Genomic DNA, 12,243 nt, shown 5'->3' on the forward strand with positions numbered 1-12,243 from the left:
CCCTACCCTTGAGTTCCCATTAGTTCCACTCTCAGACCTGGTCTACACTATGGGGTTAGGTTGAATTTAGCCGCGTTAGGTCAATTTTAAAATGAATGCGTCCACACAACCAACCCCGTTCCATCGACTTAAAGGGCTCTTAAAATCGACTTCTGTACTCCTCCCCTGACAAGGGGATTAGCGCTAAAATCGAATTTGGGGTAGTGCGGACGTAAATTGATGGTACTGGCCTCCAGGAGCTATCCCAGAGTGCTCCTATGTGACCGCTCTGGACAGCACTTTGAACTCCGATGCACTAGCCAGGTACATAGGAAAAGCTCCGGGAACTTTTGAATTTAATTTCCTGTTTGGTCAGCGTGGCAAAATCAGCAGCACAGGTGACCATGCAGTCCCCCCAGAATCATAGAGCGTAGAATGTTTCTACGCTCCCCCATCATCTCCGTCCCTGAGGTTATCACAGATTAGAAGGCGAAAAAAACGCACTCTCGATGACTTGTTTTCCGAGTTCATGCAGTCCTCCCGCACTGATAGGGCACAGCTTAATGCATGGAAGCATTCAGTGGCAGAGGCCAAGAAAGAATTAAGTGAGCATGAAGAGTGGAGGTAGGAGGCAATGCTGAGGAAAGCCAGCAAGAGCACAGACCCCCGCTGCATCCACTGAATAACCACCTACCATGTTCCATAGCCTCCTCACCCAGATGCCCAAGAACGACTGGGGGGAGGCTCCGGGCACCCAGCCAATCCACTCCAGAGGATGGCCCAACAACAGAAGGCTGTCATTCAAACAGTTTGATTTTTATTGTGGCTACAATAAGCAATATGGCCGTGACCTTCCCTTTCCCCCACCTCACCCGGGCTACCTTGTCCGTTATCTCATTTTTTTTTAATTAATAAAGAAAGAATGCATGGTTTCAAAACAATAGTTACTTTATTTCGAAGGGGGGAGGATGGTTGGCTTACAGGGAATTAAAATCAACAAAGGGGGCGGGTTTGCGTCAAGGAGAAACACACACAACTGTCACACCGTAGCCTGGCCAGTCATGAAACTGGTTTTCAAAGCCTCTCTGATGCACAGCGCGCCTTGCTGTGCTCTTCTAATCGTCCTAGTGTCTGGCTGCTCAAAATTGGACGCCAGATGATTTGCCTCAACCTCCCACCCCGCCATAAACGTCTCCCCCTTACTCTCACAGATATTATGGAGCACATAGCAAGCAGCAATAACAATGGGAATGTTGGTTGCGCTGAGGTCTCACCTAGTCAGCAAACAGCACCAGCGAGCTTTTAAAGTGCGTGACGATGAGCTGAGTGGGCTCTGTGCTTGCCGTGGTATGGTGTCTGCATGGGTAACCCAGGAAAAAAGGCGCAAAATGATTGACAGCCGTTGCTTTCATGGAGGGAAAGGCGACTGACGACATGTACTCAAAACCACCCGCGACAATGTTTTTGCCCCATCAGGCATTGGGAGCTTAACCCAGAATTCCAATGGGCAGTGGAGACTGTGGGAACTCTGGGATAGCTAGCCATGGTAGTGAGGACGCACTCCAACGACTTAATGCGCTTAGTGGGGACATACACAATCAACTGAATAAAATCGATTTATAAAAATCAACTTCTACAAAATCGATTTAATTATGTAGTGTAGACATATCCTCAGCGAGCAACTCTGGGTGTGTCCTGCCAGGTGGCTTGCCCACAACAAAAGTCATCTAAGTAGCTTCAAACAGCTATCAAGCATGCCTAGTGCCTACCACACCCCAATTCTAGATGATTCTGGCCAATCCAGCAGAGTCACCCCACCTGACTCTGGCTGCTCTGCAGGCACACACAGAGTCCCAAAAACAAAAAGAATAAATTACGTGTCCTCCCCACTGTTCCTTCCCTTGTTTTGCACCGCTCAATGCTGCAATAGAAGTATGAGGGTTACACTAGCTCCAAGAGCCACTGCTCCAAGGGGGCCCTGCCAACACTTCCCCTACAGGGCACTCTGTGTGTGACAAGAGAGAAAGAGTACAGCAGGCTTGGCCCATCTACCAAAGCAGGTATATATTGGCTGCTGGAGAGTCCTCTTGCTACCACTCCTTCCTCTCTAGGGGGAGAGAATCCCAGTTGCTGCTCCAGGGGGGAATATAGAGGTGCCACACCATTGCCCCCACCTCTCTGAGATAGGGACCTCCTACCATTATCCCTCCAGGTGGAGGGCACAGCCCTATGGGCAGAACCTTGGGGGCCCCATGTTGTGGGAGCTCGTCTGCCTTAATCCAGCCCTGATTGGGCAAATGTAACTCTTGTACCCAGATGGTTTAAAAAAAAGCCACTGGAGCTTTGTCTCTCCTGGCGAAGATGCAGGCTTAGGGAATTTTGCATCCATAAACCCACCAATCTCCACAAAAAAGAAAATGCAGGCAGTCGACTGCAGCCCTGCTTCAATTGAGAAGCCTTTGAGAGGCCTGCCAGGCAGAACAGGTTAAGATACAAACTGGCTTCTCCTCTATATCACCATACAGTATGGGAACAGCACTCATTTGTGGACTCCACATGATATAATAGTACAGTCCACCGTACAATAGCAACCAAAGAGATCCCTATAAACCCACCAATCCACCCAGAAGGGACTCTTCAGTAGGATCCATGCAATTTGCGGGGCCTGGGACCTGCTCTCCCCACCTCTCCTCTGGCAGGGTAGGCTCCATCAGGGCCAGGCCTGCCACATCCCCTGCACAGCGCCTCCCATCCCAGCACGCCTGGGTAGCAGGACTACAACAGTTCCTTATCCTGCGCCCTCACATTTGTTTGTTGCATCTAACTGTTGTAGACTGTAAGCTCTTTGGGGGTTGTGTCTGCCCTTTTACAGGGCCATATAATGCATAGCACAAGGAGGTCTGATCCCTAATTAAAGTCTCCAGGTATGTCCACAAGAAAAATAATAGAGGCTGGCTGAAAATTTTCCAATTAAATTGTTCTGACAAAAAAATTTGGCTTGGATTCTTGACAAAATGATTTTTTCCACAAAAAGAGTGTTTTCCATGGAAATTTTTGAATTGTCATCGAAAAAATCAAAGGGCTGGAAAATGAGATATGTGGGTTCGGTTTGTAGACAATGTGACGGGTTGGATCACAGAAACCCCCTTGGGAGCTGCCACCCAAAGTGCGAAGACTACCCCTACTTCTGTTTTCCCTGCCAGCTCAGGACTCCAGCACCCTGTCTTGCTGAGCCAGCCACTCCTGCCTGGCCCTAACACAGACCCAGGGTCTGAATCACTTGTCCCAAAGCTGCAGGTTTACCTGAAAACAGCTCACGGTAGTGTGCTTGTCTTTAGCACTCAGATGCCCAACTCCCAATGGGGTCTAAACCCAGATAAATCCATTTTACCCTGCATAAAGCTTATGCAGGGCAAACTCATAAATTGTTCGCCCTCTATAACACTGATAGAGAGATATGCACAGATGTTTGCTTCCCCAGGTATTAATACATACTCTGAGTAAATTACTAAAGAAAAAGTGATTTTATTAAATACAGAAAATAGGATTTAAGTGGTTCCAAGTAGTAACAGACAGAACAAAGTAAGTCACCAAGCAAAATAAAATAAAATGCGCAAATCTATGCCTAATCAAACTGAATACAGATAATCTCACCCTCAGAGATGCTTCCGTAAGTTTTTTCTCAGACTGGACACCTTCCAGGCCTGGGCACAGTTCTTTCCCCTGGTACAGCTCTTGTTGCAGCTCAGGTGGTAGCTAGGGGATTCTTCATGATGGCTCCTCTCCCTCTCTGTTCTCTTCCACCCCTTTATATATCTTTTGCATAAGGCGGGAACCCTTTGTCCCTCTGGGTTTCCACACACACCCCCTTACCCCCCACTGGAAAAGCACCAGGTTAAAGATGGATTCCAGGTCAGGTGACATGATCACATGTCACTGCAAGACTTCATTACTCACTTGCCAGCACACACATATACAGGAAGACTCACAGGTAAATACAGCCATCTGCAGACAATGGGAGTCATCAAGATTCCAAACCATCCTTAATGGCCCACCCTTTACATAATTACAATAGGCCCTCAGAGTTATGTTTTATACTTCTAGTTTTAGATACAAGAGTGGTACATTTCTACAAATAGGATGATCACACTCAGTAGATTATGAGCTTTGTAATGATACCTTACAAGAGACCTTTTGCATGAAGCATATCCCAGTTACATTATATTCACTTATATTTTTATAAAACCACATGAAGCATATCGCAATTACATTATATTCACTTATATTTTTATAAAACCATATAGACTGCACAACGTCACAGACAAAATATTTCAGTATCTGAATTTCTTCCCGCCCCCCGCCCCCCCAAAAAAGAAAGTCAAACTAGTCAATGTGAGAAGGAAGGGGAAAAAAAAAACATTTTTTGACCCAGCTCTAATAAATAGCTTCAGTGGTCTGGGTTTTCTGTAGTCTCCAGGACTTCACCCCGAGGGAGTGTGGTATTAAAGGCCAGCTCAGCATAGCATAGGTCTGCACTGAGAGAGTACTAGCAGACAATCAAGAGGAAACCACACATCTCTATAGGACAAAGGTGACCGAGTGCATGGTCTCTAGGGAAGGCTTCTCCCCCCTCCACCTACAGTCTGTGGAGTCATAGTACGGGAACTGGTGTTGATTTTCAAGTGAGCTGTTTGTGCAACTGGCCTGTTGGACATGCGTACTAGGAGAAAGGGCATAGGCACTATATAAACAAGCTATTATTGTGTAATAAGCAGATGGAGGTCATGATCAGTTGCAGCTCTTACATTGCCACTGAATTAACCTGACATTTCTGACATATGATCTTTACCAGCTGTGAATTAGGAAGTGGGTTGCCTGAAATGGAGCAGGGAGGGGATGATACGGTACAGTATTGTGTTTTCTCACAGAAGGCCTGGCTGGCACTCAGTACCACAGAGGGGCACAGCTACATTCCAGCAGCGGGGGAGAAATGGGGCAACAGCATTCACTCTTTAAAGGCCCAAATCTGCCAAGAGCAGAATTAGGGTTACCATATGTCCGGATTTTCCCGGACATGTCCGGCTTTTTGGGCTCCAAATCCCCGTCCGGGGGGAAATCCCAAAAAGCCGGACATGTCCGGGAAAATCGGGACATGCGGGGCCGGCGGTGCTGGGCCGGGGGCCGGGCCGGGGGCCAGCGGGGCTGAGCCGGTGGTGCCGAGCCGGGGGCCGGGCCGGCAGTGCAGTGCTGAGCCAGGGGCCGGGCCGGCGATGCTGAGCCGGGGGCTGGGGGCCGGGCCGGGGACCAGGCCTGCGGTGCGGTGCCAAGCCGGGGGCCGGGCCGGCAGTGCGGTGCCAGGGGCCGGGCCAGTGGTGCCGAGCCGGGGGCCGGGGCCGGGGGGTGCTGAGCCGGGGGCCGGGCCGGGGACCGGCAGTGCTGGGCGGGCCAGGGGTGCTCGGCCGGGAGCCCGGGGGCCGGGCCGGGGACCGGCAGTGCTGGGCGGGCTGGGGGTGCTCGGCCGGGGGCCTGGGGGCTGGGCCGGGGACCGGCAGTGCTGGGCGGGCCGGGGGTGCTCGGCCGGGGGCTGGGCCCGGCACCCCAGGGCCCGAGCCGACCCAGGTTGGAGACACCAGGGGGGCCAGACTGGGCCGCGCCTCCTCCCCCCACACACCCCTTACCTGCTTCAGGCTTCCCGCAAATCAAATGTTCGCGGGAAGCTGGGGAGGGGGCGGAGTTGGGGCGGGGACTTTGGGGAAGGGGCGGAGTTGGGGCGGGGGCGGGGCCCCGTGGAGTGTCCTCCTTTTGGAGGCTCAAAATATGGTAACCCTAGCAGAATCCTCTGATGGCAGCAGCCACAAATGCTGTTCTTCTTCTTATCACAGTAGCATCTAGAGACCCCAGTTAAGAGCAGGGCCCCCACTGTTCTGGAGACTGTACATATTGTAGAAGACAGTTCCTGTCCTGAGGCGCTTACAGACTAAGGGCCTAGTTCAAAGCCCACTGCAGTTAATGGGAGTCAAACCCTAATTAGACAGGGCAGACAAACTTCAGGAGAAAGCCAGTGACGGCACAGAGAAAGATGAAGTGATTCACGAAAGGTCAGTCAGGGAAATGAACAACACCCTTCTGAATCCCAGTTCGTTGCCTTAACGAGACCAGCTTTCTTCTCAGACACATGTATAAAGTGGTGTATTTATTCTGCTGGGTTATTAGTGACCTGGAGGTGCAAAATGAGGTGACTGGTCCAATTCTACACCTTTGTGGTGGCGGTGTCCTCGACCCATGTAATAACCAGGTGATTATTTCTCAATGTGTGTTCAGGGTGTTCCCACAGGGCCTGGTTGTACCTGGCCACTACAGAGGTATGTAAAAGGAAGGGAGGTGGAGAGAGTACAAGGAGCCTCCCACTCCTTCCATGCCAGGGGCCAGGCACAGACATAGATCTTGCACTCCCCAGAGCACCAGGACTGCTTAAGGGCAGTGCTGTTGCCAGTGCTAGACTCTCCAGGAGGAGCAAGGAAGAAGGTGTGCCCAGGCTGGTGGGGAGGTCATGCTGGACTATCTTCCAGGCTAGTGGATGTTCTGCCCTTCTGCTCCAGGAGGTATTATGTATGGCTGAACAGCTCCGCCCACCACTGATACCAGGCTGTAGCCCATAAACTTAGCTATGCATGGTTTCTGGATCCACCAGCTTCTGTTGGCAGAGCCTACTGAGAGGAAACTCCTCCTGGGAACAGAATGCAACACCATAGATTGCCTGTTGCAACCCCTTTGATGCCAGGAGAAGCCCACAAATTGGAAAGAGGTAGCGAGGGAGGATCAGGTGCAGAGCACATGGGAGATGCATTGATTCATCCACCTCCTGGGGAGCCTCCTATTGAGCTATAGCCAGACTTTAAAGCTGTCCTCTAATGGGGGTGAAATACCTGCTTGGATGCAGCTGCTCCTTAAAATGCAAAAGGGGCCAGAGTGCAAATCCTGCACCTACAGGAGTAAAGCAAGCCCCAGTAGGATAAAAAAGAAGTCTTCTTGGGCTATTAGGGGTTACCCAGATCCAGATAAAAGAGGGAAGTGTCCGTTTTTCTTGTTTTTAAAAATAGAGAATTGATCATGCTTATTTTCAAGTAATGACTGAGAAAAGGAAAAGTTCGTTCAAGGTTCGTTTGGACACATTTTTGTTTACATCTTTTAGCGCACGGAAACCTGGAGGAGCTGCTATCCTCCTACACAAAAATCTGCCTTCCCAGAGAGAAAACGATAGCTGATGATAAATGCATCCCTCACTAATGAATTATATTGTGAAAGAATTAACTGAGGAAGCACATATGTGCCCCCTGCAGCTGATCTGAATTGCCTCTCTAGTTTTCTCTGATATTAGTTCTTCCCCACAGGGTATTCTTGTTCTTGGAGGAGATTTTAATGTTGTCCCTAATCCCTGTTTGGACAGACTTCCAGCCAGCCTGAAACCTTTTAAGGCTTAATTGTATAGAACATCAGATATGATCTTTTTATATGCAGCACATTGAGCAGACATTAAGAGATATCTTTCTCTTATGAGAAAGGGCCTGATCCTGTGAAGACACCAAGGGACAGATTTTCAAAAGAGCTCAGCACCCAACATCTCCTCTGGTTCTCAAGGCAAACGGCTGGGTGCTGAGCACTTTTGAAAATCTGGCCCTAAACAATACTCAAGATCAGGCCCAAAGACCATATACACACACACACACACGAACATTACAATTCTGCAGAGATTGCGTTGGCCATTTGTGACGCTCTGTACCTCGGAGGAACACCCAGCACCCCCATGTTCATCCTTGTAAAATGATTGTGTCGTATCCAATACAAAGTTTGTCATATCAGGTGTCTTTGGAAGTCTCATGATGCACTGAGCATGGTGGTTATAGTAATGTTATAGTAATTGTTATAGTGATGTTATAGGTTATAATTTCATGTATATAGTTATGAGGCTGAAAATGTATCCTCATGGCTTAAAGCAGGCCCAGACAAAAACTCTCCAGGCAAAGGGGCAGTTCACACCTCATCAGGGCAGGTATGGGACAAACCCAGCCCAGCCTCACAGGAACAATGGACTCTGACCTAGGCAGCAACAAAAAAATCTGTTAGACTCTCAAGGGAGTCACCCCCCTTCCTTTGGTCAGTTTGAAATTGTGATGAGGTAATGCTCACCTGACTCTGAAGTGGGGGGAAAGAGGGCAAAGCCAAGAGGGAAGAAAGGGCATGATAAAAGGGAGAGACATTTGCCATGCTCTCTCTCTCTCTTCTACCTACATCTACACACACCGCACCAAGCGACTGAAGCACTGATCAAAGGGGAGAGCCTGGCTGAAGAGCAACCAGCCAGCCTGTGGTGAGAAGCATTGAAAGTGTTAAGAACAGTTTAGAATGTGTTATGCTTTTATTTCATTTAACCAAATCTGACTTCTTGTGCTTTTACTTATAATCACTTAAAATCTATCTTTATAGTTAATAAATATGTTTGTTTATTCTACCTGAAGCAGTGTGTTTGGTTTGAAGTGTGTCAGAAACTCCCCTTGGGAAAACAAAACTGGTACATATCAATTTCTTTGCTAAACTGATGAACTCATATAAGCTTGCAGTGTCCAGGAGGCATAACTGGCCACTGCAAGACAGAGGTTCCCAGAGTTTTGTGTCTGGGACCGGAGATATTGGCTAGTGTCATTCAATTGCACAATCCAAGGAGCAGCATACATGCCAGAGGTCATGTGTGAACAGCCCAGGAGTGGGGGTTCTCACAGCAGTGCAGGGTAAGGCTGGCTCCCAGAGTTAGGGATTGGAGTGGCCTAGCAGATCACTGGTCCGGATAGCACCAGAGGGGAACATCATACCATTAAAGGGTTACAAGCAGGGAAAACTGCAGGTCTAAAAGTCTAGTAAAATAATATTTAGAAGGAGGTCAAATCTCTAATCACAGTCTGGTGCTAGTTCAACTGGTGTGAAGTGACATAATTAATAGAAGAGTTAGTGCAACTATGTCATTTATATCAGCTATGGAGCTAGCCCCTATCTATTAAAATACATCATCAATTCCTCAAGACTCCCTTTCACCCACTTTTAATGATGTCATAAATCCTCACTAAAATGTAAAAATATTGAAGATTTTACTTATTGTCCCATTTCTTTATTAAATGTGGACATCAGGATAAAGGCTAACATGTTTCCTAATAGGTTTTCTCCTATTGTTCATCTAGATCATCTGTTTTCATTCTTCATACAATAAAATTAAGAAGTCTATTAAATTAAATGTCTATGATATTCATTGAAATCAGTCAGAGGGCTTTCTCCTCAACCTTGCTCTGAGAAGGCTTTGAGGGAGAATGCTGGAAGTCTGGACCAGATTCTCAGCTGCTGGAAACTGGCGTAGCTACCCTGACATAACCTATATCAGTTTACATCAATTGAGGTTCTGGCCCCTAATATATTTAAAGGCTTAAAACCTTTAATGCTGGGCCCAAATTTAGACATAGAATTGCTCTTTTTATACAATCACCCCAAAACTTGTGTTACCCTAAAATTGTGTGTACCTGGGAAAGTTTTAGCAGTTATAGCTGTGTAGTTATACTAGCAGAGTTCTGCAGCACACCCCTCCATTCCCCAAGCATAGACACTCTTATTCCAGCATAAAAGTGACTTTTCTGGTGAGCGTCCACATGAGAGAGTGACAGCAAGTGTGTGTGTGTTATATTGGTATAACTATATTGGTTTAAATTCACATCTTAAGTCATACTGAATTTTTTTCCCTATGTAGATAACACCTTAATGTCACATTCTCGGATTATTTAAAAGAAAAAAAAGCAGTCTGGGACAGGAATGTTCTACTTCCCAATCTTATAGGTTTATTTGTTAAATCTTTAGCTATTGCCCTTAGATCCCATTCAGATATCTTGAGGATTAGTATTGGCTCCTATAAATATAAGTGTCCTTATTTGCAGATAACCTACTCATTTTGAAACATCTTTGAAAATTACCTTAACCTCATTTTAGCTCTTCAGCAATATGGTGGATTTTTTGGTTTGAAAACTAATGTACAAAAAACAAAAGCAACTCTAATAGGAAGTATGACACATCGGCTCTTACCCCAAGATTTTCAGATTAGTTAGCAGCTCGGATTCTAGTACCTTTCTGTTAAAAGAGCTCATTAAAATATATTAACCTTAATAAAAATGCATTTATCCAGCAGTGAAGGAGGAAGACCTTGCTATTGATATCTCCTCAAATAAAATGTTAATCTTTTTATGACAACTGAATATACTACTCAGCTTATTTAGTCCTATTCTGGTTTTCCCAGTGTCTTTTCCCCTTAATAATTCAAAAAAATTAGAGCATCTTTGTAAAGCTCTTTTATAGAAAGGGAAAAAAATACAAGGATAAGCCTAGCCAAAATGCAATCATCTAAACCAGATGGATTGTCTATCAAACTTAGCAATTTCCCTTCATATTGTATTGGAATGGCTCCATTATAACCCATCTGCAAACCCTTACCTCACTTCAGCATTAAATCGCCCATCCCCTTACACTGGTAACACCTAAATACATGTATTGAAATTTGAATGGCCCTCTAATGCTAGAACAAATCCTGTCATAACAATCATCCTCCAGAACTGACATAAAGTGTGTTAGCTGTTAAGCTGTACTCCTACAGCTTTGATAGTGGAGTTAGCACAATCTCCACCAGGCCTAGAAAAAACTCTTCTGTATGGATTGGGTAAACAAAGGGCTCAGAGAGCTCCTTCAGACAGACTGGGGGGAAGCATGTGCTTGTTTGAAAAACTTAAACCAAACTTTGGTGTTAATACTGAACAGCTTTATAGGCACCTCCAAGGGAAGGAGCTTGTAAGCAAAGTATTAGCGGTGCTGTCACTACATCAACCCGAGAACCAGCTCACAGACCTAATTAACTCAAAGTTTGACACAGACTTTTTAGAACATCTTTCAGGCACAGAAGTTCTGCATATCAAGCCAAACCTAGAGTATAAACAGGAGGTGTCAAAGGCCAACTTCAAAGATTTAGATTGGTATTAGATATTATGTACGTGACATGAAGCTTCATAATACAAGCTCCAACATTATATTTTACTCACAGAATGGATTATTCCCTTAAGGAATAAATACCTGTCTATCAGCTTCTCACTGTAAGAAGCAAATCAAGAAGCAAATTCTACACCCTCTTTTACAGATGTGGAGAATCCCTGGTCAGTAGAATGGATACAGTTGCACTGCTCAGGTGGGGTCTGGATTGGTTGGCATAGATGCCCCCTGCTTGGTTGTGCTAAGGAGGCCAGAGGGGAGCTCAGTGGAGGCTCAGGCCGGGACAGAGAATCCACTGTGAAAGCTGATCCTACCATCTCACCCTTCTGCTGTGGAGGGGAAGAGAAACACAGAAGGTCCCATGGAAGCTTCTCACCATTGCAGGCTACTCAGGCTAGGAACTGAACTAATGATTTGGGCCTAATATGCTTAATATTAAGATCTTAGTTTTTGTTCCCAGATATATTTCTGAGTACATTTGCAGGTGAAACAAGTGACATGATGTCATAAATCCTTACTAAAATGTAAAAATATTGACGATTTTACTTATTGTCCCGTTTCTTTATTAAATGTGGACATCAGGATTAAGGCTAACACATTTGGGCCTGGGAATTTTTACAGCATGTTGGGAGGGCCTCAGAAAGAAAAACATTGGGAACCCCTGCCTTAATTTATCTCCATGTGACCAGTACTGGAAATTAAGTAGTTAGATTATTGTGGCCCCCCAAAAATTGTACAATTTTGGAAGTTTATAAATAGGGGAAAGAAGCTGACTTTATTGAAATAAACGGATGTTACTTAAAGAACTTTGGAGTGTGTGTCACTGTTTTCTTAAATTAAAAGGAGGAATACAGATGATATGTTAGATGCACAAGTCATTACAGGGAGGGTGACAGGGGAAGTTAAGGAGGGGAGAGACAAAGAAAATAACCTTAAACCAATGGTCCAGATTTTGTCCCCACATCAATGTACAGGGACAAGCTGGGGCACAAGATGGTATAGCCACAATGCTCAATGCTACAGCTATCCTGGCCTGTGGAGCAGACCATCAGAAGCCATGGGGAGGCTACTGTAAACTAGAGCAGTTCCTGGGGCTGCACCTGCAGAATCTGGGAGTGGTGAAGATGACAAAGCCTTCCCCCCTCCGAGGCTTCAGCTTCTGAAAGATGCAGCACATAATTAGCCATCTGCATTTGC

This window comes from Chrysemys picta, chromosome 1, assembly GCF_011386835.1.
Source record: "Chrysemys picta bellii isolate R12L10 chromosome 1, ASM1138683v2, whole genome shotgun sequence".
NCBI lineage: Eukaryota > Metazoa > Chordata > Testudines > Emydidae > Chrysemys > Chrysemys picta.